This window comes from Hordeum vulgare, chromosome 1H (genome assembly GCF_904849725.1).
Source record: "Hordeum vulgare subsp. vulgare chromosome 1H, MorexV3_pseudomolecules_assembly, whole genome shotgun sequence".
NCBI lineage: Eukaryota > Viridiplantae > Streptophyta > Magnoliopsida > Poales > Poaceae > Hordeum > Hordeum vulgare.
The window spans coordinates 177,395,017-177,405,003 of NC_058518.1; positions in this window are offsets into that span (position 1 = coordinate 177,395,017).

Sequence of the window (9,987 nt, forward strand, 5' to 3'; positions counted from 1 at the left end):
TTAGAGTGTTTCCTTGTGGATGTGGTGCTATGTCTAGGGTTTTTAAAATCTTTGCTTTAGTGGGGTTTTATTCACAAAGCAGATTAATTTAATTATGTTTTGTAAATATTTAAGTGCTCCAAAAATCTTCTTTGCATTTTATTTATTTGGGCATAATTCCCTTATACCCAGGTTAAAGTTGTTTTATTTTTAGGTTCATAGGTTTTCCCTAGGAATATTTATTTTGCTATGGCTTGTTTTAATTGGGAAAAACCCCAGTGGTTTTCCTCCTCTCTACCTGGCGCGTGCGAGTGGGCCTCCTCCTCCTCGCGCGGCAGCCCACTCCTCGTCCCTCTCCTATGACGTCGTCTTCCTCCCCACTCTCCTTTCTGTTAGTCTTTCAGAGAGAGAGAAAGCAAGACAGAGAGGTCGACGCCGTGGCTCACGCACGTCGAGGCGAATCCCTCGCCCTCTATATAATCCTTGGCATGCGTGTCCCAGCTAGGTTTCCTCCAAGCCGCCGCCACCTCCTTTCCTGTTCCTCCTCCCTCTCTCTGGATCGACAGAAGGTAGGCGAGCTCCTCCTCCGCCATGGCCGATCCCTGATGAGGTCATCGCCGTCGTTGCCGTACTCGTTTTTCCTCTCCAAGCAATCCAATAGCACGCGGGACCTCAGGGGAGTCTGTTCTCGTAGCTAATCGACGGCGAACGCCTGTGCTTCCACTACGTCAACGACGACCCCTTCCGCTCCGACGACTCCCTCCGCAGCGGCTTCTTCCTAGACGTCCTCTTCTTCCTCTCCGGCAGGCGTGACCACCTCGACCAGTGGGTGAGCAGCAGGACTCCTCCCCCTTCCCGTGTCGGCAGATCTCGCGTAGGGCCGTAGCAGCGCGCCATACTTCTCTTTGTCGCCGGCGCCGCCGTGCACGCTGCTCTCGTAGTTGTAGAGCATCTCGCGCCGCGTTTAGTTGTGAAATGGAACCGTGGGAGTTCCCTCTTCCTCCCAGCGATGAGTCGTTGTCCAATTCATAGTGAATCACCGATGGTGACCCTCCCCTGTTCCGACCACCATCGGGCTGTGCAGATCCACAGGGGGTTGCTCAAAAGAGCAAGGCCCCCCTCTTTGTTAAGTATCGATCATGCAGCGTAGTGGTAGCAGTGGGTTTTGTCTTAGCGCAGTTCGTGGGTTCGAGCCCCCGCAGCGCACCCTTTTTTGTGGATTTGTTTTCTGGCACAGTGGCAGCAGAGTGAAGCATATCCTGTTTACTTACCCTCTCTGTCGAAACCAGTAGAGGTAGTGTAGTGGTAGAAGTGTGTGTGCTGTGCACAGGAGGGATTGGGTTCGAGTCCCCTCTGTCCCCCTTTTATTCTCTTTATTTTCTTTTGTTGTTTTATAGATTGTAGCTTGGTGCAATGCTTGGACAACAAGGTGGGGGTTTATGCCTCACATACAGTGGGTTTCCCTCTTGTTTTAGTTAGTGTGGATGTGTAGGGATTAGAGGTGCTTGTGTATGTGTGTAGGAAGTCATGATTGTGCAAGCTTCCATGTGGTATGTGCTTGTGTGTGTGTGTGCATGTGTGAGTATGACACACACATGCCCAAGGCATGGTTTTGCCTTAGTGAGCACTTGTGTGCAAGCATGTATGTGTGTGTGTTAGTGGTAGTTGGTCTGACTGTAAGTATGTGTGTGTGTTAGAAACTAGCATGTGTAGGTGTGTGTGCATGAGCACTTGTGATGCTAGCATGTATGTGTGTGTGTGGTGGTGTGCTAAGGCACATGAACATGAGGCTACCCCTCATGTGCACCATGGGAGTTGTGAGTGTGAGCATGTGCAAGTGTGGATGATGATATAGTGAGAAACACATGTGATATGGCACTATTTGAAATCTATATGATTCCATGTAGTTTTTCCTTTCAACTTTGTGCCTACATGTTGTATGCATGTACCTAGGTATTATATATGTTTTTGGGGGTAGAATCTTCCAAGGAATCCATTGGTGGAATCAGATTTCACTTTGGAACACTTTCTGGAACAGACATTTTTCTATTTTGATGTTATGTTTAGAGCTTGGTGCCATGTGGTGTGATGAGCCCATGGGGATGAACCCTTGATGTGGCAGTAGTGGGTGAACCCCTCTACAGCATGGTGGTTTTTGTTAAATGCTGAGGAGTTTGTATGTGCAAGTTGTGCCTTGTCAAAGTAGGCATGTGGCTGAAATTGTCAGCTTGGTGAAAATCTATGATTTTCACAAAGTCTGAGAAACTTCTGTTATTTTCTTCCCTTGTAGTTGTGGTTGCAAAAGTTCATGTGTTGGGAATCAGCCCTTGCAAGCAACTAGAGAGTTGGTGCTTTTGTGTTTGTCTAGCTCTCTGTTAAAATTCATGCACTTTCACTTCCTCTAGATATTGTTTTGGGGGCTGTCAAAATGCTTCAGAGCATAAACAGCTCGTGAGAATCTGAGATTTTCACGAAGTCCCTGAAATCTGTTATTTTTGTCCAAGTTAGCACCTGTATATCTTTGTGTGTGTAACTCCTTTGTATTATATTCTTGCTCATGCTTGTGGAGATTTTGAATAGCTTTTGCCACATATCTTGTTTGGCACATTTGGGTGGCAGTAGGTGCTTTGCATGTTGCTCACAAACTGCTATGATGCTGTTTAGGACAGATTGCATAGTTTTGTTGTTTTGAAGCTTGTGAGTGCATAGTTGGTGGTGTGGTGAGTTTCTTTGTACCACCACACCTATACTTGTATGTTTGATCATGTGGCAACCTGGAAATACCAGAAGTGTGCCATTGGAGTGTGCTTGTGGTGGATTTGATCCGTAGGATTCCATATGTTGTTTCGTAGTTTCCGGTTGATCCGTAGCTCCGTTCTCAACGTTCTTTATATGTTTTTGCATCATTTTCTCGTGATGCACCTGTTCATGTCATCTTCATGCATGTCAAGATAGCTTAGAGTGAAGTTCTGTCCAGAATCTTGTCTTTTCTTCTCATGTATATGCAACTGACTAGATTAGAGATGCATGCTTCATTCTCATCTCATGCATCATGTGTTTGTTCCATCATGTTGTGTTTGTGTTCATTGGATGTTATTTTTATCTTGGGTAGCACCGGGATCGGAGAGCGAGTACGTGGATTCGGGAGAGTATGTGAAGGACAAACAAGAGCAGTTCCAAGCTGAAGACATCACACGCAAGATGACCGTGACCTTGATACCGTATCTAGCTTTGTTATGCTTAGATTCACGTTTCCTTCGTCATATGCTCTCTGCCTACCATTGATATATTTGCCTCCTCATATTACCATGAAGCCCAAACACCTTCCCTCCTAGCTAATGTTGAATGGCTAAGTAGGCTTGCTCAGCTTTTAATGATAGCATTGCTAGTTGTAGGTGCCAGCTGTCTCATGTGATAACATGAGTTTTGATATCATTATGTTTTAATCTGCTATTTATTTAATGCACCTATATAATTGGTAAATGACGGAAGGCCTAGCCTTTTGCCGGATGATTTATTCCTTTATTGTCGCCTTAGTTTCCGGCTACCGGTGTTTGATTCCATAACTAATCGCTCCTAACACGTTCAGGGTTGTTATGGGGACCCCCTTGATATATCGTGTAGTGTTAAGACTTTTCTCGGAGGACCCAACATTGGTTTTAATTTGCTAATCACCTAATAGGAATTTGCATAGGGAATAGCTACCCCGAGGAATTAATCAACAACCCGGGCCAGTGCTCCTCATGAGTGTTGGTCCAAACTAGGGCACTATGCGGGGCCAACTCACGGCAACTTGAGTGATTTCTACCAGGACATCGTGCGCGTAGCTCATCCGTCGTGTCCTGAGACTGAGATACGCGGCTCTTATCGGGGTCATCGATACGGTGGGAGGTCCTGCTAGTCTTGTCTTACCTTAGCGATATATCTTGCGTATAAGAATCCTACTGAAGCTTTGGTTCTCCCCATAGTTGAGGTTTTCCTCTAAGGAATCCAACAAGATCACGAGATTCGTGACAGAGGATTACTTTGCGGCCCGTGACATATTTTGATGGACTAGTTGGAGCACCCCTACAGGTTTTAATCTTTCAGAAAGCCGTGCCAGCGGTTATGTGGCAACATGGATTATTTGTTAACATTCGGTTCTAGAGAACATGAACTAATTCTAATAAAACTGCCAACCGTGTGCGTAATCGTGACTGTCCCCTTCGAAGACCTCTCTTCGATCGGGAACACGATGGGGTTATGTTTGACGTAAGTAGGTGTTCAGGATCACTTAGTGATCACCTAGTCTTCGACCGCTCACGTAGACCACCACATCTATAACCTTGTTCAACGTAAGTTAGCCACCATAAATGCTTAGGATGCTGCAACCTAACCACTGAACCTTTCTCACTTAATAACTTGACTAGTTTCGATACCAAGGTCATAGATTGCTGAGTCCCCGTGGCTCACAGATTACTTCAACGCCCCAACAGGTACATGTACGCCCAACACAGGTGATCCAGACAGCATGCAGCTGGCGTGGCAGTACGATGAGGAGAACGACCGCCTGTACGTGAACTATCCAGAAGACTAAGGCCGGGGTCGTGATCGTGGGCAAGCATGCGGGATATCATAGCCTTTTTCTTATGTTATGTAGTTCGTAGTGGAACTACCTTGTCTAAATAAATGGGTGGATGTAAACTCTGATATTATCAATGTGAGATGGCAAACGATTCGCTATTTGTCATTCTTAAATTATGTATGTGCTATGTTTATCTTGCTTGCGAAATGCATATATGCGCTTCTTTCCATTTTGGGGCATCGCCCACTAAATAGGAATGGACCGCATCTTAGTTGTTACAATGCTTGTGCCCTTGTTAACAGGTATGAGACCTCTGACAAGATTCTTTGTCTACAAAGTATGGGAGAAAAGCTCAATTGTTGAGCATGTGCTCAGATTGTGTGAGTGCTACAATCGCTTGAATCGATTCGGAGTTGATCTTCCATATGAGATAGTGATGGTTCTCCAAAGTCACTGCCACCAAGCTATTAGAGCTTCATGATGAACTATAACATATCAAGGATACATATGATGATCCTTGAGCTATCCGCATTGTTTGACACTGCGGAAGTAGAAATCAATTAGGACCATCAATTGTTGATGGTTAGTAAAACCACTTGTTTCAAGAAAGGGCAGAGTAAGAAGGAATATTTTATGAAACGGCAAAACAATTGCTGCTCTAGTGAAGAAACCCAGGGTTGAACCCAAACCCGAGTATAAGTGCTTCCGTCATGAGGGAAACGATCACTCAGGCGGAACTACCCTAGATACTTGGTAGATGAGAAGGCTGGCAAAGTCAACAAAAGTATATTGGATATACCTGATACTGATGTGTACCTTACTAGTATTCCTAGTAGCACTAGGGTATTAGATACCGGTTCAATTGCTAAGTGTTAGTAACTCGAAGTTATAGCTACGAATTAAAAGGATACTAGTAGGGGTGAGGTGACGATGTGTGTTGGAAGTAATTCTAAGGTTGATGTGATCAAACATCGCACGCTCCCTCTACCATCGGGATTGGTGTTAAACCTAAATAATTGTTATTTGGTGTTTGCGTTGAGCATGAACATGATCGGATCATGTTTATTGCAATACGATTATTCATTTAAAGATAATAATGGTTATTCTATTTGCTTGAATAATTACCTTCAATGGTTTATTGAATCTCGATCGTAGTGCTACACATGTTCATAATATGTTTGCCAAAAGATACAAAGTAGTAATGATAGTACCACTTACTTGTGGCACTGCCACTTGAGTCATGTTGGTATAAAATACATGAAGGAGCTCCATGGTGATGGATCTTTGTAGTCACTTATTTTCGAAACGTTTGAGACATGCAAACCATACCTATTGGTATAAACGCATGAAGAAACTCCATGCAGATGGATCGTTTGGACTCACTTGATTTTGAATCACTTGAGACATGCAAATCATACCACATGGGCAAGATGACTGAAGGCCTAGTTTTCCAGTGAGATGGAACAAGAAAGTAACTTGTTGGAAGTAATACATTTTTGATGTGTGCAGTCTAATGAGTGCTGAGGCACGCAGTGGATATCGTTATGTTCTTACTTCACTAACGATTTGACTATATACAGGAGTATTTACTTGATGAATCACTAGTCTGAAATATTGAAAAGTTCCAAGCTATTTCATAGTGAAGATCGTCATGACAAGTGGATAAACTGTCTACAATATGATCATAGAGATGAATATCTGAGTTGCGAGATTTGGTACACAGTTAAGGCAATGCAGAAATTGTTTCCCAATTCATGCCACCTAGAACACCATAGTGTGATGGTGTGTCCGTACGTCATAGCCGCGCCCAATTGGATATAGCGCATACTATGATGTCTCTTATCGAAATACCACTATCGTTTTGGGTTAGGCATTAGAGACAACGATATTCACTTTAAATAGGGCACCACGTAATTCTGTTGAGATGACACCGTATGAACTATGGTTTGGAGAAACCTAAGCTGTCGTTTCTTGAAAGTTAGGGGCTACGACGCTTATGTGAAAAAGTTTCAATCTGATAAGCTCGAACCAAAGCGGATAAATGCATCTTCATAGGATATCCAAAACAGTTGGGTACATCTCCTATCTCAGATCCGGAAGCAAAGTGTTTGTTTCTAGAAACGGGTACTTTCTCGAGGAAAGGTTTCTCTCAAAATAATTGAGTGGGAGGGTGGTGGAACTTGATGAGGTTATTGAATCGTAACTTCAACCAGTGTGTAGCGGGGCGCAGGAAGTTGTTCCTGTGGCGCCTACGCCAATTGAAGTGGAAACTGATGATAGTGATCATTAAGCTTCGGATCAAGTTACTACAAACCTCATAGGTCGACAAGGTCGCGTACTGCTACAGAGTAGTACGGTAACCCTGTCTTGGAGGTCATGTTGTTGATCAACAATTAACCTATGAGCTATGGAGAAGCGATGGTGGTCCCGAATTCTGGCAAATGGCTAGAGGCCATGAAATCCAAGAGAGGATCCGTGTATAAAACAAAGTATGGACTTTGGAAGAACTACTTGATGGTCGTAAGACTATTAAGTACATATGGATATTTAAAAGGAAGACAGACGATGATGGTGAAAAGTCACCATTAAGAAAAGCTCAACTTATCGCAAAGATGTTTCCGACAAGTTCAAAGAGTTGACTATGATGAGACTTTCTCACTCGTAGCGATGCTAAAAGTCTATTGGAATTATGTTAGCACTTGCTGCATTATTTATGAAGTATTCCACAAAGGATGTTAAAACATTGTTTCCTCAATGGTTTCCTTGAGGAAAGGTTGTATGTGATACAACCAGAAGGTTTTGTCGATCCTAAGGATGCTAACAAGTATGCAAGCTCCAGTGATCCTTCTATGGACTGGTGCAAGCATCTCGGAGTTGGAATATATGCTTGGATGAGATGATCAAAGCTTTTGGGTTTATACAAGGTTTATGAGAAACTTGTATTTCCAAAGAAGTGAGTGGGAGCACTATATAATTTCTGATAAGTATATGTGGTTGACATATTGTTTATCGGAAGTAATGTAGAAATACTGGAAAGCATAAAGGGTTGTTTGAAAGGAGTTTTTCAAAGGAAAACCTGGATAGAGCTACTTGAACATTGAGCATCAAGATCTATAGAGTTAGATCAAAATGCTAAACAGAACTTTCAATGAAATGCATGCCTTGACTAGTTTTTGAAGGAGTTCAAAATAGATCAGCAAAGAAGGAGTTCTTGGCTGTGTTGTAAGGTGTGAATTTGAGTAAGACTAAAAGCCCGACCACAGAAAAAGAAAGAGAAAGGATGAAGGTCGTCCCCTATGCCTTAGCCGTAGGCTCTAAAGTATGCCATGTTGTGTATCGCACCTGATGTGTGCCTTGCCATAAGTCTATCAAGGGGTACAAAGAGTGATCCATGATTGAATCACTGAACATCGGTCAAAGTTATCCTTAGTAACTAATGGACTAAGGAATTTTTCTTGATTATGGAGGTGATTAAAGAGTTTGTCTTAAAGGGGTACGCTGATGCAAGCTTTAACACTAATCCAAATAACTCTAAGGAGTAAAGAGGATTCGTATAGTGGAGCAGTCATTGGGAATAGATCCAAATGGCACGTAGTAGCAGCATCTACAGGATAATATAGAGATTTGTAAAGCACAAACATATATGAAAGGTTCAGATTCGTTGACTAAAACCTCTCTCACAAGCAAGACGTGATCAAACCCCAAAACTATATGGGTGTTGGATTCGTTAAAATCACATAGTGGTGTGAACTAGACTATTGACTCTAGTGCAAGTGGGAGACTGTTGGAAATATGCCCTAGAGGCAATAATAAATTAGTTATTATTATATTTCTTTGTTCATGATAATGGTTTATTATCCATGCTATAATTGTATTGATTGGAGACACAAATACATGTGTGGATACATAGACAAAACACTGTCCCTAGTAAGCCACTAGTTGACTAGCTCGTTGATCAAAGATGGTTAAGGTTTACTAACCATAGAGTGTTGTCACTTGATAATGGGATCACATCATTGGGAGAATGATGTGATGGACAAGACACAAATTATAAACGTAGCATGTGATCGTGTCATTTTGTTGCTATTGTTTTCTGCGTGTGAAGTATTCATTCCTATGACCATGAGATCATGTAACTCACTCACACCGGAGGAATCCCTTGTGTGTATCAAACGTTGCAACATTACTGGGTGACTATAAAAGTGCTCTACAGGTATCTACGAAGGTGACCGTTGAGTTAGCATGGATTAAAACTGGGATTTGTCACTCCGTGTGATGGAGAGGTATCTTGGGGCACACTCGGTAATACAGCATCACATATAAGCTTGCAAGCAATGTGACTAAAGTGTTAGTCATGGGATCTTGTATTACGGAACGAGTAAAGAGACTTGCTGGTAACAAGATTGGAATAGGTATCCGGATACCGATGAGCAAATCTCGGGCGAGTAACATACCGAAGGACAAAGGGAATGGTATACGGGATTATATGAATCCTTGGCACAGAGGTTCAACCTATAAGATCTTCGTAGAATATGTAGAATCCAATATGGATATCCAGGTCCTGCTATTGGATATTGACCGGGGAGTGTCTCAGGTCATGTCTGCCTAGTTCTCGAACCCGCAGGGTCTGCACACTTAAGGTTCGGTGACGTTTTGGTATAGTTGAGTAATAGGTGCTGGTGACCAAAGTTTTTTTGGAGTCCTGGTTGAGATCACGGACGTCACGAGGGTTTCCAGAATGGTCCTGAAATGAAGATCGATATAAAGGATTGTTGCATTTGGCTTCCGCAAAGATTTCGGGCATTGCCGGTAGTGTACCAGGAGTGACGAATGGGTTCCGGGGTTTTACCGGGACGGGCCACCCACCCGGGATACAACCTAATAGGCCCATGGGTGGTATACCAGCCCTTAGTGGGCTGGTGTAGCCAACCCAATAGGGCTTTTTGGCCAAGGAGAAAAACAAATGTAAAAGGAAAAAAAAGAGACGAGGTGGGAAGGAAGTAAGGGACTCCTCCCTCCAAAACGAATTGGAGGAGGATCCCTCCTCCTCCCACTTCGGACGACACCCTAGAGGCTCCCTTGAGCCTCAAGGCTAGCCTCTCCCCTCCTCCTATATATACTAGAGGTTTTAGGTTTCTTGAGACACAACTTTGCCACGTGCAACCCTAAACCTCTACTTCGTAGTACTTCCTCTAGATCGATTTTCTGCGGAGCTCGGGCGGAGCCCTGCAGGAATAGATCACCACCACCACCGGAGCGTCGTTGCGCTGCCAGGGAACTCATCTACATCCCCGTCTCTCTTGCTGGATCAAGAAGGTGGAGATCGTCATAGAGTTGTACGTGTGCGGAACGCGGAGGTGTCGTTCGTTCGGCACTTGATCGGGACGGATCACGAGACGGTTCATGGGACGGATCTTGGGACAGTTCATGGGACGGATCGTGAA